Source organism: Eleutherodactylus coqui, chromosome 7 (genome assembly GCF_035609145.1).
Source record: "Eleutherodactylus coqui strain aEleCoq1 chromosome 7, aEleCoq1.hap1, whole genome shotgun sequence".
Lineage (NCBI taxonomy): Eukaryota > Metazoa > Chordata > Amphibia > Anura > Eleutherodactylidae > Eleutherodactylus > Eleutherodactylus coqui.
In genome coordinates, this window is record NC_089843.1 from 226,899,298 (window position 1) to 226,920,335 (window position 21,038).

The 21,038-nt window shown below is 40.6% G+C and overlaps 5 non-coding genes across 5 annotated transcripts; all 5 read left to right on the plus strand.

Moving 5' to 3' along the window:
* The first annotated feature begins 2,162 nt into the window (after positions 1 to 2,162).
* Positions 2,163 to 2,235, plus strand: TRNAK-UUU (transfer RNA lysine (anticodon UUU)). Its single transcript has one exon. It is a non-coding gene; the product is annotated as a tRNA-Lys (tRNA).
* A 3,551-nt stretch (positions 2,236 to 5,786) lies between these two features.
* TRNAK-UUU (transfer RNA lysine (anticodon UUU)) lies at positions 5,787 to 5,859 on the plus strand. Its single transcript has one exon. It is a non-coding gene; the product is annotated as a tRNA-Lys (tRNA).
* Positions 5,860 to 7,428: 1,569 nt separating this feature from the next.
* TRNAK-UUU (transfer RNA lysine (anticodon UUU)) lies at positions 7,429 to 7,501 on the plus strand. Its single transcript has one exon. It is a non-coding gene; the product is annotated as a tRNA-Lys (tRNA).
* A 3,911-nt stretch (positions 7,502 to 11,412) lies between these two features.
* TRNAK-UUU (transfer RNA lysine (anticodon UUU)) lies at positions 11,413 to 11,485 on the plus strand. The gene has a single exon. It is a non-coding gene; the product is annotated as a tRNA-Lys (tRNA).
* Positions 11,486 to 20,761: 9,276 nt separating this feature from the next.
* TRNAK-UUU (transfer RNA lysine (anticodon UUU)) lies at positions 20,762 to 20,834 on the plus strand. The gene has a single exon. It is a non-coding gene; the product is annotated as a tRNA-Lys (tRNA).
* The last annotated feature ends 204 nt before the right edge of the window (positions 20,835 to 21,038 follow it).

The window sequence follows — 21,038 nt, forward strand, 5'->3', positions numbered from 1 at the left end:
GTGCAAAACCAAGGGTATAAAAGCAGCTTGAGAACATCTTTGCTTATTGCAGAAACAACCCTTCTATGTCTGTTTAGCAGATTTTGAGCACATTTTTGATTTTCCACCAAAGCTTTGTTTCTTTACCTCCATATTTTATGTTAAGACGCTTAGAGGAGCTAAGAAGAGCATTTTTCAGAGCCTGGATAGCTCAGTCGGTAGAGCATCAGACTTTTAATCTGAGGATCCAGGGTTCAAGTTCCTGTTCAGGCGTGCTTGCTAAAGCAAGCTGTCAAATGTCTTTATTGAGCACATCTTTGATTTTCCACTGAGTCTCTGCATCTTCAGTGCCGTGTTCTACTGTGCAAAACCAAGGGTATAGAAGCAGCTTGAGAACATCTTTGCTTATTGCAGAAACAACCCTTCTATGTCTGTTTAGCAGATTTTGAGCACATTTTTGATTTTCCACCAAAGCTTTGTTTCTTTACCTCCATATTTTATGTTAAGACGCTTAGAGGAGCTAAGAAGAGCATTTTTCAGAGCCTGGATAGCTCAGTCGGTAGAGCATCAGACTTTTAATCTGAGGATCCAGGGTTCAAGTCCCTGTTCAGGCGTACTTGCTAAAGCAAGCTGTCAAATGTCTTTATTGAGCACATCTTTGATTTTCCACTGAGTCTCTGCATCTTCAGTGCCGTGTTCTACTGTGCAAAACCAAGGGTATAAAAGCAGCTTGAGAACATCTTTGCTTATTGCAGAAACAACCCTTCTATGTCTGTTTAGCAGATTTTGAGCACATTTTTGATTTTCCACCAAAGCTTTGTTTCTTTACCTCCATATTTTATGTTAAGACGCTTAGAGGAGCTAAGAAGAGCATTTTTCAGAGCCTGGATAGTTCAGTCGGTAGAGCATCAGGGTTCAAGTCCCTGTTCAGGCGTACTTGCTAAAGCAAGCTGTCAAATGTCTTAATTGAGCACATCTTTGATTTTCCACTGAGTCTTTGCTTCTTTATTGTCGTGTTCTACTGTGCAAAACTGAGGGTATAGAAGCAGCTTGAGAAAATCTTTGTTTTTTGCAGAAACAACCCTTCTATGTCTGTTTAGCAAATTTTGGGCACATTGTTGATTTTCCACCAAAGCTTTGTTTCTTTACCTCCATATTTTATGTTAAGACGCTTAGAGGAGCTAAGAAGAGCATTTTTCAGAGCCTGGATAGCTCAGTCGGTAGAGCATCAGACTTTTAATCTGAGGGTCCAGGGTTCAAGTCCCTGTTCAGGCGTACTTGCTAAAGCAAGCTGTCAAATGTCTTTATTGAGCACATCTTTGATTTTCCAGTGAGTCTCTGCATCTTCAGTGCCGTGTTCTACTGTGCAAAACCAAGGGTATAAAAGCAGCTTGAGAACATCTTTGCTTATTGCAGAAACAACCCTTCTATGTCTGTTTAGCAGATTTTGAGCACATTTTTGATTTTCCACCAAAGCTTTGTTTCTTTACCTCCATATTTTATGTTAAGACGCTTAGAGGAGCTAAGAAGAGCATTTTTCAGAGCCTGGATAGTTCAGTCGGTAGAGCATCAGGGTTCAAGTCCCTGTTCAGGCGTACTTGCTAAAGCAAGCTGTCAAATGTCTTTATTGAGCACATCTTTGATTTTCCACTGAGTCTCTGCATCTTCAGTGCCGTGTTCTACTGTGCAAAACCAAGGGTATAAAAGCAGCTTGAGAACATCTTTGCTTATTGCAGAAACAACCCTTCTATGTCTGTTTAGCAGATTTTGAGCACATTTTTGATTTTCCACCAAAGCTTTGTTTCTTTACCTCCATATTTTATGTTAAGACGCTTAGAGGAGCTAAGAAGAGCATTTTTCAGAGCCTGGATAGTTCAGTCGGTAGAGCATCAGGGTTCAAGTCCCTGTTCAGGCGTACTTGCTAAAGCAAGCTGTCAAATGTCTTTATTGAGCACATCTTTGATTTTCCACTGAGTCTCTGCATCTTCAGTGCCGTGTTCTACTGTGCAAAACCAAGGGTATAAAAGCAGCTTGAGAACATCTTTGCTTATTGCAGAAACAACCCTTCTATGTCTGTTTAGCAGATTTTGAGCACATTTTTGATTTTCCACCAAAGCTTTGTTTCTTTACCTCCATATTTTATGTTAAGACGCTTAGAGGAGCTAAGAAGAGCATTTTTCAGAGCCTGGATAGCTCAGTCGGTAGAGCATCAGACTTTTAATCTGAGGGTCCAGGGTTCAAGTCCCTGTTCAGGCATACTTGCTAAAGCAAGCTGTCAAATGTCTTTATTGAGCACATCTTTGATTTTCCACTGAGTCTCTGCATCTTCAGTGCCGTGTTCTACTGTGCAAAACCAAGGGTATAAAAGCAGCTTGAGAACATCTTTGCTTATTGCAGAAACAACCCTTCTATGTCTGTTTAGCAGATTTTGAGCACATTTTGGTTTTCCACCAAAGCTTTGTTTCTTTACCTCCATATTTTATGTTAAGACGCTTAGAGGAGCTAAGAAGAGCATTTTTCAGAGCCTGGATAGTTCAGTCGGTAGAGCATCAGGGTTCAAGTCCCTGTTCAGGCGTACTTGCTAAAGCAAGCTGTCAAATGTCTTAATTGAGCACATCTTTGATTTTCCACTGAGTCTTTGCTTCTTTATTGTCGTGTTCTACTGTGCAAAACTGAGGGTATAGAAGCAGCTTGAGAAAATCTTTGTTTTTTGCAGAAACAACCCTTCTATGTCTGTTTAGCAAATTTTGGGCACATTGTTGATTTTCCACCAAAGCTTTGTTTCTTTACCTCCATATTTTATGTTAAGACGCTTAGAGGAGCTAAGAAGAGCATTTTTCAGAGCCTGGATAGCTCAGTCGGTAGAGCATCAGACTTTTAATCTGAGGGTCCAGGGTTCAAGTCCCTGTTCAGGCGTACTTGCTAAAGCAAGCTGTCAAATGTCTTTATTGAGCACATCTTTGATTTTCCAGTGAGTCTCTGCATCTTCAGTGTCGTGTTCTACTGTGCAAAACCAAGGGTATAAAAGCAGCTTGAGAACATCTTTGCTTATTGCAGAAACAACCCTTCTATGTCTGTTTAGCAGATTTTGAGCACATTTTTGATTTTCCACCAAAGCTTTGTTTCTTTACCTCCATATTTTATGTTAAGACGCTTAGAGGAGCTAAGAAGAGCATTTTTCAGAGCCTGGATAGTTCAGTCGGTAGAGCATCAGGGTTCAAGTCCCTGTTCAGGCGTACTTGCTAAAGCAAGCTGTCAAATGTCTTTATTGAGCACATCTTTGATTTTCCACTGAGTCTCTGCATCTTCAGTGCCGTGTTCTACTGTGCAAAACCAAGGGTATAAAAGCAGCTTGAGAACATCTTTGCTTATTGCAGAAACAACCCTTCTATGTCTGTTTAGCAGATTTTGAGCACATTTTTGATTTTCCACCAAAGCTTTGTTTCTTTACCTCCATATTTTATGTTAAGACGCTTAGAGGAGCTAAGAAGAGCATTTTTCAGAGCCTGGATAGTTCAGTCGGTAGAGCATCAGGGTTCAAGTCCCTGTTCAGGCGTACTTGCTAAAGCAAGCTGTCAAATGTCTTTATTGAGCACATCTTTGATTTTCCACTGAGTCTCTGCATCTTCAGTGCCGTGTTCTACTGTGCAAAACCAAGGGTATAAAAGCAGCTTGAGAACATCTTTGCTTATTGCAGAAACAACCCTTCTATGTCTGTTTAGCAGATTTTGAGCACATTTTTGATTTTCCACCAAAGCTTTGTTTCTTTACCTCCATATTTTATGTTAAGACGCTTAGAGGAGCTAAGAAGAGCATTTTTCAGAGCCTGGATAGCTCAGTCGGTAGAGCATCAGACTTTTAATCTGAGGATCCAGGGTTCAAGTTCCTGTTCAGGCGTGCTTGCTAAAGCAAGCTGTCAAATGTCTTTATTGAGCACATCTTTGATTTTCCACTGAGTCTCTGCATCTTCAGTGCCGTGTTCTACTGTGCAAAACCAAGGGTATAGAAGCAGCTTGAGAACATCTTTGCTTATTGCAGAAACAACCCTTCTATGTCTGTTTAGCAGATTTTGAGCACATTTTTGATTTTCCACCAAAGCTTTGTTTCTTTACCTCCATATTTTATGTTAAGACGCTTAGAGGAGCTAAGAAGAGCATTTTTCAGAGCCTGGATAGCTCAGTCGGTAGAGCATCAGACTTTTAATCTGAGGATCCAGGGTTCAAGTCCCTGTTCAGGCGTACTTGCTAAAGCAAGCTGTCAAATGTCTTTATTGAGCACATCTTTGATTTTCCACTGAGTCTCTGCATCTTCAGTGCCGTGTTCTACTGTGCAAAACCAAGGGTATAAAAGCAGCTTGAGAACATCTTTGCTTATTGCAGAAACAACCCTTCTATGTCTGTTTAGCAGATTTTGAGCACATTTTTGATTTTCCACCAAAGCTTTGTTTCTTTACCTCCATATTTTATGTTAAGACGCTTAGAGGAGCTAAGAAGAGCATTTTTCAGAGCCTGGATAGTTCAGTCGGTAGAGCATCAGGGTTCAAGTCCCTGTTCAGGCATACTTGCTAAAGCAAGCTGTCAAATGTCTTAATTGAGCACATCTTTGATTTTCCACTGAGTCTTTGCTTCTTTATTGTCGTGTTCTACTGTGCAAAACTGAGGGTATAGAAGCAGCTTGAGAAAATCTTTGTTTTTTGCAGAAACAACCCTTCTATGTCTGTTTAGCAAATTTTGGGCACATTGTTGATTTTCCACCAAAGCTTTGTTTCTTTACCTCCATATTTTATGTTAAGACGCTTAGAGGAGCTAAGAAGAGCATTTTTCAGAGCCTGGATAGCTCAGTCGGTAGAGCATCAGACTTTTAATCTGAGGGTCCAGGGTTCAAGTCCCTGTTCAGGCGTACTTGCTAAAGCAAGCTGTCAAATGTCTTTATTGAGCACATCTTTGATTTTCCAGTGAGTCTCTGCATCTTCAGTGCCGTGTTCTACTGTGCAAAACCAAGGGTATAAAAGCAGCTTGAGAACATCTTTGCTTATTGCAGAAACAACCCTTCTATGTCTGTTTAGCAGATTTTGAGCACATTTTTGATTTTCCACCAAAGCTTTGTTTCTTTACCTCCATATTTTATGTTAAGACGCTTAGAGGAGCTAAGAAGAGCATTTTTCAGAGCCTGGATAGTTCAGTCGGTAGAGCATCAGGGTTCAAGTCCCTGTTCAGGCGTACTTGCTAAAGCAAGCTGTCAAATGTCTTTATTGAGCACATCTTTGATTTTCCACTGAGTCTCTGCATCTTCAGTGCCGTGTTCTACTGTGCAAAACCAAGGGTATAAAAGCAGCTTGAGAACATCTTTGCTTATTGCAGAAACAACCCTTCTATGTCTGTTTAGCAGATTTTGAGCACATTTTTGATTTTCCACCAAAGCTTTGTTTCTTTACCTCCATATTTTATGTTAAGACGCTTAGAGGAGCTAAGAAGAGCATTTTTCAGAGCCTGGATAGTTCAGTCGGTAGAGCATCAGGGTTCAAGTCCCTGTTCAGGCGTACTTGCTAAAGCAAGCTGTCAAATGTCTTTATTGAGCACATCTTTGATTTTCCACTGAGTCTCTGCATCTTCAGTGCCGTGTTCTACTGTGCAAAACCAAGGGTATAGAAGCAGCTTGAGAACATCTTTGCTTATTGCAGAAACAACCCTTCTATGTCTGTTTTGCAGATTTTGAGCACATTTTTGATTTTCCACCAAAGCTTTGTTTCTTTACCTCCATATTTTATGTTAAGACGCTTAGAGGAGCTAAGAAGAGCATTTTTCAGAGCCTGGATAGCTCAGTCGGTAGAGCATCAGACTTTTAATCTGAGGGTCCAGGGTTCAAGTCCCTGTTCAGGCATACTTGCTAAAGCAAGCTGTCAAATGTCTTTATTGAGCACATCTTTGATTTTCCAGTGAGTCTCTGCATCTTCAGTGCCGTGTTCTACTGTGCAAAACCAAGGGTATAAAAGCAGCTTGAGAACATCTTTGCTTATTGCAGAAACAACCCTTCTATGTCTGTTTAGCAGATTTTGAGCACATTTTTGATTTTCCACCAAAGCTTTGTTTCTTTACCTCCATATTTTATGTTAAGACGCTTAGAGGAGCTAAGAAGAGCATTTTTCAGAGCCTGGATAGTTCAGTCGGTAGAGCATCAGGGTTCAAGTCCCTGTTCAGGCGTACTTGCTAAAGCAAGCTGTCAAATGTCTTTATTGAGCACATCTTTGATTTTCCACTGAGTCTCTGCATCTTCAGTGCCGTGTTCTACTGTGCAAAACCAAGGGTATAAAAGCAGCTTGAGAACATCTTTGCTTATTGCAGAAACAACCCTTCTATGTCTGTTTAGCAGATTTTGAGCACATTTTTGATTTTCCACCAAAGCTTTGTTTCTTTACCTCCATATTTTATGTTAAGACGCTTAGAGGAGCTAAGAAGAGCATTTTTCAGAGCCTGGATAGTTCAGTCGGTAGAGCATCAGGGTTCAAGTCCCTGTTCAGGCGTACTTGCTAAAGCAAGCTGTCAAATGTCTTTATTGAGCACATCTTTGATTTTCCACTGAGTCTCTGCATCTTCAGTGCCGTGTTCTACTGTGCAAAACCAAGGGTATAAAAGCAGCTTGAGAACATCTTTGCTTATTGCAGAAACAACCCTTCTATGTCTGTTTAGCAGATTTTGAGCACATTTTTGATTTTCCACCAAAGCTTTGTTTCTTTACCTCCATATTTTATGTTAAGACGCTTAGAGGAGCTAAGAAGAGCATTTTTCAGAGCCTGGATAGCTCAGTCGGTAGAGCATCAGACTTTTAATCTGAGGATCCAGGGTTCAAGTCCCTGTTCAGGCGTACTTGCTAAAGCAAGCTGTCAAATGTCTTTATTGAGCACATCTTTGATTTTCCACTGAGTCTCTGCATCTTCAGTGCCGTGTTCTACTGTGCAAAACCAAGGGTATAAAAGCAGCTTGAGAACATCTTTGCTTATTGCAGAAACAACCCTTCTATGTCTGTTTAGCAGATTTTGAGCACATTTTTGATTTTCCACCAAAGCTTTGTTTCTTTACCTCCATATTTTATGTTAAGACGCTTAGAGGAGCTAAGAAGAGCATTTTTCAGAGCCTGGATAGTTCAGTCGGTAGAGCATCAGGGTTCAAGTCCCTGTTCAGGCGTACTTGCTAAAGCAAGCTGTCAAATGTCTTTATTGAGCACATCTTTGATTTTCCACTGAGTCTCTGCATCTTCAGTGCCGTGTTCTACTGTGCAAAACCAAGGGTATAGAAGCAGCTTGAGAACATCTTTGCTTATTGCAGAAACAACCCTTCTATGTCTGTTTTGCAGATTTTGAGCACATTTTTGATTTTCCACCAAAGCTTTGTTTCTTTACCTCCATATTTTATGTTAAGACGCTTAGAGGAGCTAAGAAGAGCATTTTTCAGAGCCTGGATAGCTCAGTCGGTAGAGCATCAGACTTTTAATCTGAGGGTCCAGGGTTCAAGTCCCTGTTCAGGCATACTTGCTAAAGCAAGCTGTCAAATGTCTTTATTGAGCACATCTTTGATTTTCCAGTGAGTCTCTGCATCTTCAGTGCCGTGTTCTACTGTGCAAAACCAAGGGTATAAAAGCAGCTTGAGAACATCTTTGCTTATTGCAGAAACAACCCTTCTATGTCTGTTTAGCAGATTTTGAGCACATTTTTGATTTTCCACCAAAGCTTTGTTTCTTTACCTCCATATTTTATGTTAAGACGCTTAGAGGAGCTAAGAAGAGCATTTTTCAGAGCCTGGATAGTTCAGTCGGTAGAGCATCAGGGTTCAAGTCCCTGTTCAGGCGTACTTGCTAAAGCAAGCTGTCAAATGTCTTAATTGAGCACATCTTTGATTTTCCACTGAGTCTTTGCTTCTTTATTGTCGTGTTCTGCTGTGCAAAACTGAGGGTATAGAAGCAGCTTGAGAAAATCTTTGTTTTTTGCAGAAACAACCCTTCTATGTCTGTTTAGCAAATTTTGGGCACATTGTTGATTTTCCACCAAAGCTTTGTTTCTTTACCTCCATATTTTATGTTAAGACGCTTAGAGGAGCTAAGAAGAGCATTTTTCAGAGCCTGGATAGCTCAGTCGGTAGAGCATCAGACTTTTAATCTGAGGGTCCAGGGTTCAAGTCCCTGTTCAGGCGTACTTGCTAAAGCAAGCTGTCAAATGTCTTTATTGAGCACATCTTTGATTTTCCACTGAGTCTCTGCATCTTCAGTGCCGTGTTCTACTGTGCAAAACCAAGGGTATAAAAGCAGCTTGAGAACATCTTTGCTTATTGCAGAAACAACCCTTCTATGTCTGTTTAGCAGATTTTGAGCACATTTTTGATTTTCCACCAAAGCTTTGTTTCTTTACCTCCATATTTTATGTTAAGACGCTTAGAGGAGCTAAGAGCATTTTTCAGAGCCTGGATAGCTCAGTCGGTAGAGCATCAGATTTTTAATCTGAGGATCCAGGGTTCAAGTTCCTATTCAGGCGTGCTTGCTAAAGCAAGCTGTCAAATGTCTTTATTGAGCACATCTTTGATTTTCCACTGAGTCTCTGCATCTTCAGTGCCGTGTTCTACTGTGCAAAACCAAGGGTATAGAAGCAGCTTGAGAACATCTTTGCTTATTGCAGAAACAACCCTTCTATGTCTGTTTAGCAGATTTTGAGCACATTTTTGATTTTCCACCAAAGCTTTGTTTCTTTACCTCCATATTTTATGTTAAGACGCTTAGAGGAGCTAAGAAGAGCATTTTTCAGAGCCTGGATAGCTCAGTCGGTAGAGCATCAGACTTTTAATCTGAGGATCCAGGGTTCAAGTCCCTGTTCAGGCGTACTTGCTAAAGCAAGCTGTCAAATGTCTTTATTGAGCACATCTTTGATTTTCCACTGAGTCTCTGCATCTTCAGTGCCGTGTTCTACTGTGCAAAACCAAGGGTATAAAAGCAGCTTGAGAACATCTTTGCTTATTGCAGAAACAACCCTTCTATGTCTGTTTAGCAGATTTTGAGCACATTTTTGATTTTCCACCAAAGCTTTGTTTCTTTACCTCCATATTTTATGTTAAGACGCTTAGAGGAGCTAAGAAGAGCATTTTTCAGAGCCTGGATAGTTCAGTCGGTAGAGCATCAGGGTTCAAGTCCCTGTTCAGGCGTACTTGCTAAAGCAAGCTGTCAAATGTCTTTATTGAGCACATCTTTGATTCTCCACTGAGTCTCTGCATCTTCAGTGCCGTGTTCTACTGTGCAAAACCAAGGGTATAGAAGCAGCTTGAGAACATCTTTGCTTATTGCAGAAACAACCCTTCTATGTCTGTTTAGCAGATTTTGAGCACATTTTTGATTTTCCACCAAAGCTTTGTTTCTTTACCTCCATATTTTATGTTAAGACGCTTAGAGGAGCTAAGAAGAGCATTTTTCAGAGCCTGGATAGCTCAGTCGGTAGAGCATCAGACTTTTAATCTGAGGGTCCAGGGTTCAAGTCCCTGTTCAGGCGTACTTGCTAAAGCAAGCTGTCAAATGTCTTTATTGAGCACATCTTTGATTTTCCACTGAGTCTCTGCATCTTCAGTGCCGTGTTCTACTGTGCAAAACCAAGGGTATAAAAGCAGCTTGAGAACATCTTTGCTTATTGCAGAAACAACCCTTCTATGTCTGTTTAGCAGATTTTGAGCACATTTTTGATTTTCCACCAAAGCTTTGTTTCTTTACCTCCATATTTTATGTTAAGACGCTTAGAGGAGCTAAGAAGAGCATTTTTCAGAGCCTGGATAGTTCAGTCGGTAGAGCATCAGGGTTCAAGTCCCTGTTCAGGCGTACTTGCTAAAGCAAGCTGTCAAATGTCTTTATTGAGCACATCTTTGATTTTCCACTGAGTCTCTGCATCTTCAGTGCCGTGTTCTACTGTGCAAAACCAAGGGTATAAAAGCAGCTTGAGAACATCTTTGCTTATTGCAGAAACAACCCTTCTATGTCTGTTTAGCAGATTTTGAGCACATTTTTGATTTTCCACCAAAGCTTTGTTTCTTTACCTCCATATTTTATGTTAAGACGCTTAGAGGAGCTAAGAAGAGCATTTTTCCGAGCCTGGATAGTTCAGTCGGTAGAGCATCAGGGTTCAAGTCCCTGTTCAGGCGTACTTGCTAAAGCAAGCTGTCAAATGTCTTTATTGAGCACATCTTTGATTTTCCACTGAGTCTCTGCATCTTCAGTGCCGTGTTCTACTGTGCAAAACCAAGGGTATAAAAGCAGCTTGAGAACATCTTTGCTTATTGCAGAAACAACCCTTCTATGTCTGTTTAGCAGATTTTGAGCACATTTTTGATTTTCCACCAAAGCTTTGTTTCTTTACCTCCATATTTTATGTTAAGACGCTTAGAGGAGCTAAGAAGAGCATTTTTCAGAGCCTGGATAGCTCAGTCGGTAGAGCATCAGACTTTTAATCTGAGGATCCAGGGTTCAAGTTCCTGTTCAGGCGTGCTTGCTAAAGCAAGCTGTCAAATGTCTTTATTGAGCACATCTTTGATTTTCCACTGAGTCTCTGCATCTTCAGTGCCGTGTTCTACTGTGCAAAACCAAGGGTATAGAAGCAGCTTGAGAACATCTTTGCTTATTGCAGAAACAACCCTTCTATGTCTGTTTAGCAGATTTTGAGCACATTTTTGATTTTCCACCAAAGCTTTGTTTCTTTACCTCCATATTTTATGTTAAGACGCTTAGAGGAGCTAAGAAGAGCATTTTTCAGAGCCTGGATAGCTCAGTCGGTAGAGCATCAGACTTTTAATCTGAGGATCCAGGGTTCAAGTCCCTGTTCAGGCGTACTTGCTAAAGCAAGCTGTCAAATGTCTTTATTGAGCACATCTTTGATTTTCCACTGAGTCTCTGCATCTTCAGTGCCGTGTTCTACTGTGCAAAACCAAGGGTATAAAAGCAGCTTGAGAACATCTTTGCTTATTGCAGAAACAACCCTTCTATGTCTGTTTAGCAGATTTTGAGCACATTTTTGATTTTCCACCAAAGCTTTGTTTCTTTACCTCCATATTTTATGTTAAGACGCTTAGAGGAGCTAAGAAGAGCATTTTTCAGAGCCTGGATAGTTCAGTCGGTAGAGCATCAGGGTTCAAGTCCCTGTTCAGGCGTACTTGCTAAAGCAAGCTGTCAAATGTCTTTATTGAGCACATCTTTGATTTTCCACTGAGTCTCTGCATCTTCAGTGCCGTGTTCTACTGTGCAAAACCAAGGGTATAGAAGCAGCTTGAGAACATCTTTGCTTATTGCAGAAACAACCCTTCTATGTCTGTTTTGCAGATTTTGAGCACATTTTTGATTTTCCACCAAAGCTTTGTTTCTTTACCTCCATATTTTATGTTAAGACGCTTAGAGGAGCTAAGAAGAGCATTTTTCAGAGCCTGGATAGCTCAGTCGGTAGAGCATCAGACTTTTAATCTGAGGGTCCAGGGTTCAAGTCCCTGTTCAGGCATACTTGCTAAAGCAAGCTGTCAAATGTCTTTATTGAGCACATCTTTGATTTTCCACTGAGTCTCTGCATCTTCAGTGCCGTGTTCTACTGTGCAAAACCAAGGGTATAAAAGCAGCTTGAGAACATCTTTGCTTATTGCAGAAACAACCCTTCTATGTCTGTTTAGCAGATTTTGAGCACATTTTTGATTTTCCACCAAAGCTTTGTTTCTTTACCTCCATATTTTATGTTAAGACGCTTAGAGGAGCTAAGAAGAGCATTTTTCAGAGCCTGGATAGTTCAGTCGGTAGAGCATCAGGGTTCAAGTCCCTGTTCAGGCGTACTTGCTAAAGCAAGCTGTCAAATGTCTTAATTGAGCACATCTTTGATTTTCCACTGAGTCTTTGCTTCTTTATTGTCGTGTTCTGCTGTGCAAAACTGAGGGTATAGAAGCAGCTTGAGAAAATCTTTGTTTTTTGCAGAAACAACCCTTCTATGTCTGTTTAGCAAATTTTGGGCACATTGTTGATTTTCCACCAAAGCTTTGTTTCTTTACCTCCATATTTTATGTTAAGACGCTTAGAGGAGCTAAGAAGAGCATTTTTCAGAGCCTGGATAGCTCAGTCGGTAGAGCATCAGACTTTTAATCTGAGGGTCCAGGGTTCAAGTCCCTGTTCAGGCGTACTTGCTAAAGCAAGCTGTCAAATGTCTTTATTGAGCACATCTTTGATTTTCCACTGAGTCTCTGCATCTTCAGTGCCGTGTTCTACTGTGCAAAACCAAGGGTATAAAAGCAGCTTGAGAACATCTTTGCTTATTGCAGAAACAACCCTTCTATGTCTGTTTAGCAGATTTTGAGCACATTTTTGATTTTCCACCAAAGCTTTGTTTCTTTACCTCCATATTTTATGTTAAGACGCTTAGAGGAGCTAAGAGCATTTTTCAGAGCCTGGATAGCTCAGTCGGTAGAGCATCAGATTTTTAATCTGAGGATCCAGGGTTCAAGTTCCTATTCAGGCGTGCTTGCTAAAGCAAGCTGTCAAATGTCTTTATTGAGCACATCTTTGATTTTCCACTGAGTCTCTGCATCTTCAGTGCCGTGTTCTACTGTGCAAAACCAAGGGTATAGAAGCAGCTTGAGAACATCTTTGCTTATTGCAGAAACAACCCTTCTATGTCTGTTTAGCAGATTTTGAGCACATTTTTGATTTTCCACCAAAGCTTTGTTTCTTTACCTCCATATTTTATGTTAAGACGCTTAGAGGAGCTAAGAAGAGCATTTTTCAGAGCCTGGATAGCTCAGTCGGTAGAGCATCAGACTTTTAATCTGAGGATCCAGGGTTCAAGTCCCTGTTCAGGCGTACTTGCTAAAGCAAGCTGTCAAATGTCTTTATTGAGCACATCTTTGATTTTCCACTGAGTCTCTGCATCTTCAGTGCCGTGTTCTACTGTGCAAAACCAAGGGTATAAAAGCAGCTTGAGAACATCTTTGCTTATTGCAGAAACAACCCTTCTATGTCTGTTTAGCAGATTTTGAGCACATTTTTGATTTTCCACCAAAGCTTTGTTTCTTTACCTCCATATTTTATGTTAAGACGCTTAGAGGAGCTAAGAAGAGCATTTTTCAGAGCCTGGATAGTTCAGTCGGTAGAGCATCAGGGTTCAAGTCCCTGTTCAGGCGTACTTGCTAAAGCAAGCTGTCAAATGTCTTTATTGAGCACATCTTTGATTCTCCACTGAGTCTCTGCATCTTCAGTGCCGTGTTCTACTGTGCAAAACCAAGGGTATAGAAGCAGCTTGAGAACATCTTTGCTTATTGCAGAAACAACCCTTCTATGTCTGTTAAGCAGATTTTGAGCACATTTTTGATTTTCCACCAAAGCTTTGTTTCTTTACCTCCATATTTTATGTTAAGACGCTTAGAGGAGCTAAGAAGAGCATTTTTCAGAGCCTGGATAGCTCAGTCGGTAGAGCATCAGGGTTCAAGTCCCTGTTCAGGCGTACTTGCTAAAGCAAGCTGTCAAATGTCTTAATTGAGCACATCTTTGATTTTCCACTGAGTCTTTGCTTCTTTATTGTCGTGTTCTACTGTGCAAAACTGAGGGTATAGAAGCAGCTTGAGAAAATCTTTGTTTTTTGCAGAAACAACCCTTCTATGTCTGTTTAGCAAATTTTGGGCACATTGTTGATTTTCCACCAAAGCTTTGTTTCTTTACCTCCATATTTTATGTTAAGACGCTTAGAGGAGCTAAGAAGAGCATTTTTCAGAGCCTGGATAGCTCAGTCGGTAGAGCATCAGACTTTTAATCTGAGGGTCCAGGGTTCAAGTCCCTGTTCAGGCGTACTTGCTAAAGCAAGCTGTCAAATGTCTTTATTGAGCACATCTTTGATTTTCCACTGAGTCTCTGCATCTTCAGTGCCGTGTTCTACTGTGCAAAACCAAGGGTATAAAAGTAGCTTGAGAACATCTTTGCTTATTGCAGAAACAACCCTTCTATGTCTGTTTAGCAGATTTTGAGCACATTTTTGATTTTCCACCAAAGCTTTGTTTCTTTACCTCCATATTTTATGTTAAGACGCTTAGAGGAGCTAAGAAGAGCATTTTTCAGAGCCTTGATAGTTCAGTCGGTAGAGCATCAGGGTTCAAGTCCCTGTTCAGGCGTACTTGCTAAAGCAAGCTGTCAAATGTCTTAATTGAGCACATCTTTGATTTTCCACTGAGTCTTTGCTTCTTTATTGTCGTGTTCTACTGTGCAAAACTGAGGGTATAGAAGCAGCTTGAGAAAATCTTTGTTTTTTGCAGAAACAACCCTTCTATGTCTGTTTAGCAAATTTTGGGCACATTGTTGATTTTCCACCAAAGCTTTGTTTCTTTACCTCCATATTTTATGTTGAGACACTTAGAGGAGCTAAGAAGAGCATTTTTCAGAGCCTGGATAGCTCAGTCGGTAGAGCATCAGACTTTTAATCTGAGGGTCCAGGGTTCAAGTCCCTGTTCAAGCGTACTTGCTAAAGCAAGCTGTCAAATGTCTTTATTGAGCACATCTTTGATTTTCCACTGAGTCTCTGCATCTTCAGTGCCGTGTTCTACTGTGCAAAACCAAGGGTATAAAAGCAGCTTGAGAACATCTTTGCTTATTGCAGAAACAACCCTTCTATGTCTGTTTAGCAGATTTTGAGCACATTTTTGATTTTCCACCAAAGCTTTGTTTCTTTACCTCCATATTTTATGTTAAGACGCTTAGAGGAGCTAAGAAGAGCATTTTTCAGAGCCTGGATAGCTCAGTCGGTAGAGCATCAGACTTTTAATCTGAGGGTCCAGGGTTCAAGTCCCTGTTCAGGCGTACTTGCTAAAGCAAGCTGTCAAACGTCTTTATTGAGCACATCTTTGATTTTCCACTGAGTCTCTGCATCTTCAGTGCCGTGTTCTACTGTGCAAAACCAAGGATATAGAAGCAGCTTGAGAACATCTTTGCTTATTGCAGAAACAACCCTTCTATGTCTGTTTAGCAGATTTTGAGCACATTTTTGATTTTCCACCAAAGGTTTGTTTCTTTACCTCCATATTTTATATTAAGACACTTAGAGGAGCTAAGAAGAGCATTTTTCAGAGCCTGGATAGCTCAGTCGGTAGAGCATCAGACTTTTAATCTGAGGATCCAGGGTTCAAGTTCCTGTTCAGGCGTGCTTGCTAAAGCAAGCTGTCAAATGTCTTTATTGAGCACATCTTTGATTTTCCACTGAGTCTCTGCATCTTCAGTGCCGTGTTCTACTGTGCAAAACCAAGGGTATAAAAGCAGCTTGAGAACATCTTTGCTTATTGCAGAAACAACCCTTCTATGTCTGTTTAGCAGATTTTGAGCACATTTTTGATTTTCCACCAAAGCTTTGTTTCTTTACCTCCATATTTTATGTTAAGACGCTTAGAGGAGCTAAGAAGAGCATTTTTCAGAGCCTGGATAGTTCAGTCGGTAGAGCATCAGGGGTCAAGTCCCTGTTCAGGCGTACTTGCTAAAGCAAGCTGTCAAATGTCTTAATTGAGCACATCTTTGATTTTCCACTGAGTCTTTGCTTCTTTATTGTCGTGTTCTACTGTGCAAAACTGAGGGTATAGAAGCAGCTTGAGAAAATCTTTGTTTTTTGCAGAAACAACCCTTCTATGTCTGTTTAGCAAATTTTGGGCACATTGTTGATTTTCCACCAAAGCTTTGTTTCTTTACCTCCATATTTTATGTTGAGACACTTAGAGGAGCTAAGAAGAGCATTTTTCAGAGCCTGGATAGCTCAGTCGGTAGAGCATCAGACTTTTAATCTGAGGGTCCAGGGTTCAAGTCCCTGTTCAGGCGTACTTGCTAAAGCAAGCTGTCAAATGTCTTTATTGAGCACATCTTTGATTTTCCACTGAGTCTCTGCATCTTCAGTGCCGTGTTCTACTGTGCAAAACCAAGGGTATAGAAGCAGCTTGAGAACATCTTTGCTTATTGCAGAAACAACCCTTCTATGTCTGTTTAGCAGATTTTGAGCACATTTTTGATTTTCCACCAAAGCTTTGTTTCTTTACCTCCATATTTTATGTTAAGACGCTTAGAGGAGCTAAGAAGAGCATTTTTCAGAGCCTGGATAGCTCAGTCGGTAGAGCATCAGACTTTTAATCTGAGGGTCCAGGGTTCAAGTCCCTGTTCAAGCATACTTGCTAAAGCAAGCTGTCAAATGTCTTTATTGAGCACATCTTTGATTTTCCACTGAGTCTCTGCATCTTCAGTGCCGTGTTCTACTGTGCAAAACCAAGGGTATAAAAGCAGCTTGAGAACATCTTTGCTTATTGCAGAAACAACCCTTCTATGTCTGTTTAGCAGATTTTGAGCACATTTTTGATTTTCCACCAAAGCTTTGTTTCTTTACCTCCATATTTTATGTTAAGACGCTTAGAGGAGCTAAGAAAAGCATTTTTCAGAGCCTGGATAGTTCAGTCGGTAGAGCATCAGGGTTCAAGTCCCTGTTCAGGCGCACTTGCTAAAGCAAGCTGTCAAATGTCTTAATTGAGCACATCTTTGATTTTCCACTGAGTCTTTGCTTCTTTATTGTCGTGTTCTACTGTGCAAAACTGAGGGTATAGAAGCAGCTTGAGAAAATCTTTGTTTTTTGCAGAAACAACCCTTCTATGTCTGTTTAGCAAATTTTGGGCACATTGTTGATTTTCCACCAAAGCTTTGCTTCTTTACCTCCATATTTTATGTTGAGACACTTAGAGGAGCTAAGAAGAGCATTTTTCAGAGCCTGGATAGCTCAGTCGGTAGAGCATCAGACTTTTAATCTGAGGGTCCAGGGTTCAAGTCCCTGTTCAGGCGTACTTGCTAAAGCAAGCTGTCAAATGTCTTTATTGAGCACATCTTTGATTTTCCACTGAGTCTCTGCATCTTCAGTGCCGTGTTCTACTGTGCAAAACCAAGGGTATAGAAGCAGCTTGAGAACATCTTTGCTTATTGCAGAAACAACCCTTCTATGTCTGTTTAGCAGATTTTGAGCACATTTTTGATTTTCCACCAAAGCTTTGTTTCTTTACCTCCATATTTTATGTTAAGACGCTTAGAGGAGCTAAGAAGAGCATTTTTCAGAGCCTGGATAGCTCAGTCGGTAGAGCATCAGACTTTTAATCTGAGGGTCCAGGGTTCAAGTCCCTGTTCAGGCGTACTTGCTAAAGCAAGCTGTCAAATGTCTTTATTGAGCACATCTTTGATTTTCCACTGAGTCTCTGCATCTTCAGTGCCGTGTTCTACTGTGCAAAACCAAGGGTATAGAAGCAGCTTGAGAACATCTTTGCTTATTGCAGAAACAACCCTTCTATGTCTGTTTAGCAGATTTTGAGCACATTTTTGATTTTCCACCAAAGCTTTGTTTCTTTACCTCCATATTTTATGTTAAGACGCTTAGAGGAGCTAAGAAGAGCATTTTTCAGAGCCTGGATAGCTCAGTCGGTAGAGCATCAGACTTTTAATCTGAGGGTCCAGGGTTCAAGTCCCTGTTCAGGCGTCCTTGCTAAAGCAAGCTGTCAAATGTCTTTATTGAGCACATCTTTGATTTTCCACTGAGTCTCTGCATCTTCAGTGCCGTGTTCTACTGTGCAAAACCAAGGGTATAGAAGCAGCTTGAGAACATCTTTGCTTATTGCAGAAACAACCCTTCTATGTCTGTTTAGCAGATTTTGAGCACATTTTTGATTTTCCACCAAAGCTTTGTGTCTTTACCTCCATATTTTATGTTAAGACGCTTAGAGGAGCTAAGAAGAGCATTTTTCAGAGCCTGGATAGTTCAGTCGGTAGAGCATAAGGGTTCAAGTCCCTGTTCAGGCGTACTTGCTAAAGCAAGCTGTCAAATGTCTTAATTGAGCACATCTTTGATTTTCCACTGAGTCTTTGCTTCTTTATTGTCGTGTTCTACTGTGCAAAACTGAGGGTATAGAAGCAGCTTGAGAAAATCTTTGTTTTTTGCAGAAACAACCCTTCTATGTCTGTTTAGCAAATTTTGGGCACATTGTTGATTTTCCACCAAAGCTTTGTTTCTTTACCTCCATATTTTATGTTAAGACGCTTAGAGGAGCTAAGAAGAGCATTTTTCAGAGCCTGGATAGCTCAGTCGGTAGAGCATCAGACTTTTAATCTGAGGGTCCAGGGTTCAAGTCCCTGTTCAGGCGTACTTGCTAAAGCAAGCTGTCAAATGTCTTTATTGAGCACATCTTTGATTTTCCACTGAGTCTCTGCATCTTCAGTGCCGTGTTCTACTGTGCAAAACCAAGGGTATAGAAGCAGCTTGAGAACATCTTTGCTTATTGCAGAAACAACCCTTCTATGTCTGTTTAGCAGATTTTGAGCACATTTTTGATTTTCCACCAAAGCTTTGTTTCTTTACCTCCATATTTTATGTTAAGACGCTTAGAGGAGCTAAGAAGAGCATTTTTCAGAGCCTGGATAGCTCAGTCGGTAGAGCATCAGACTTTTAATCTGAGGGTCCAGGGTTCAAGTCCCTGTTCAGGCGTACTTGCTAAAGCAAGCTGTCAAATGTCTTTATTGAGCACATCTTTGATTTTCCACTGAGTCTCTGCATCTTCAGTGCCGTGTTCTACTGTGCAAAACCAAGGGTATAGAAGCAGCTTGAGAACATCTTTGCTTATTGCAGAAACAACCCTTCTATGTCTGTTTAGCAGATTTTGAGCACATTTTTGATTTTCCACCAAAGCTTTGTTTCTTTACCTCCATATTTTATGTTAAGACGCTTAGAGGAGCTAAGAAGAGCATTTTTCAGAGCCTGGATAGCTCAGTCGGTAGAGCATCAGACTTTTAATCTGAGGGTCCAGGGTTCAAGTCCCTGTTCAGGCGTCCTTGCTAAAGCAAGCTGTCAAATGTCTTTATTGAGCACATCTTTGATTTTCCACTGAGTCTCTGCATCTTCAGTGCCGTGTTCTACTGTGCAAAACCAAGGGTATAGAAGCAGCTTGAGAACATCTTTGCTTATTGCAGAAACAACCCTTCTATGTCTGTTTAGCAGATTTTGAGCACATTTTTGATTTTCCACCAAAGCTTTGTTTCTTTACCTCCATATTTTATGTTAAGACGCTTAGAGGAGCTAAGAAGAGCATTTTTCAGAGCCTGGATAGTTCAGTCGGTAGAGCATCAGGGTTCAAGTCCCTGTTCAGGCGTACTTGCTAAAGCAAGCTGTCAAATGTCTTAATTGAGCACATCTTTGATTTTCCACTGAGTCTTTGCTTCTTTATTGTCGTGTTCTACTGTGCAGAACTGAGGGTATAGAAGCAGCTTGAGAAAATCTTTGTTTTTTGCAGAAACAACCCTTCTATGTCTGTTTAGCAAATTTTGGGCACATTGTTGATTTTCCACCAAAGCTTTGTTTCTTTACCTCCATATTTTATGTTAAGACACTTAGAGGAGCTAAGAAGAGCATTTTTCAGAGCCTGGATAGCTCAGTCGGTAGAGCATCAGACGTTTAATCTGAGGGTCTAGGGTTCAAGTCCCTGTTCAGGCGTATTTGCTCCTTATTTTGTTAAGACGCTTAGAGGAGCTAAAGCAAGGTAAAGCAAGCTGTCAAATGTCTTTATTGAGCACATCTTTGATTTTCAACTGAGTCTTTGCTTCTTTATTGTCGTGTTCTACTGTGCAAAACTGAAGGCATAGAAGCAGCTTGAGAAAATCTTTGTTTTTTGCAGAAACAACCCTTCTATGTCTGTTTAGCAGATTTTGAGCACATTGTTGATTTTCCACCAAAGCTTTGTTTCTTTACCTCCATATTTTATGTTAAGACGCTTAGAGGAGCTAAGAAGAGCATTTTTCAGAGCCTGGATAGCTCAGTCGGTAGAGCATCAGACTTTTAATCTGAGGGTCCAGGGTTCAAGTCCCTGTTCAGGCGTACTTGCTAAAGCAAGCTGTCAAATGTCTTTATTGAGCACATCTTTGATTTTCCACTGAGTCTCTGCATCTTCAGTGCCGTGTTCTACTGTGCAAAACCAAGGGTATAGAAGCAGCTTGAGAACATCTTTGCTTATTGCAGAAACAAACCAAAGCTTTGTTTCTTTACCTCCATATTTTATGTTAAGACGCTTAGAGGAGCTAAGAAGAGCATTTTTCAGAGCCTGGATAGCTCAGTCGGTAGAGCATCAGACTTTTAATCTGAGGGTCCAGGGTTCAAGTCCCTGTTCAGGCGTACTTGCTAAAGCAAGCTGTCAAATGTCTTTATTGAGCACATCTTTGATTTTCCACTGAGTCTCTGCATCTTCAGTGCCGTGTTCTACTGTGCAAAACCAAGGGTATAAAAGCAGCTTGAGAACATCTTTGCTTATTGCAGAAACAACCCTTCTATGTCTGTTTAGCAGATTTTGAGCACATTTTTGATTTTCCACCAAAGCTTTGTTTCTTTACCTCCATATTTTATGTTAAGACGCTTAGAGGAGCTAAGAAGAGCATTTTTCAGAGCCTGGATAGTTCAGTCGGTAGAGCATCAGGGTTCAAGTCCCTGTTCAGGCGTACTTGCTAAAGCAAGCTGTCAAATGTCTTAATTGAGCACATCTTTGATTTTCCACTGAGTCTTTGCTTCTTTATTGTCGTGTTCTACTGTGCAAAACTGAGGGTATAGAAGCAGCTTGAGAAAATCTTTGTTTTTTGCAGAAACAACCCTTCTATGTCTGTTTAGCAAATTTTGGGCACATTGTTGATTTTCCACCAAAGCTTTGTTTCTTTACCTCCATATTTTATGTTGAGACACTTAGAGGAGCTAAGAAGAGCATTTTTCAGAGCCTGGATAGCTCAGTCGGTAGAGCATCAGACTTTTAATCTGAGGGTCCAGGGTTCAAGTCCCTGTTCAGGCATACTTGCTAAAGCAAGCTGTCAAATGTCTTTATTGAGCACATCTTTGATTTTCCACTGAGTCTCTGCATCTTCAGTGCCGTGTTCTACTGTGCAAAACCAAGGGTATAAAAGCAGCTTGAGAACATCTTTGCTTATTGCAGAAACAACCCTTCTATGTCTGTTTAGCAGATTTTGAGCACATTTTTGATTTTCCACCAAAGCTT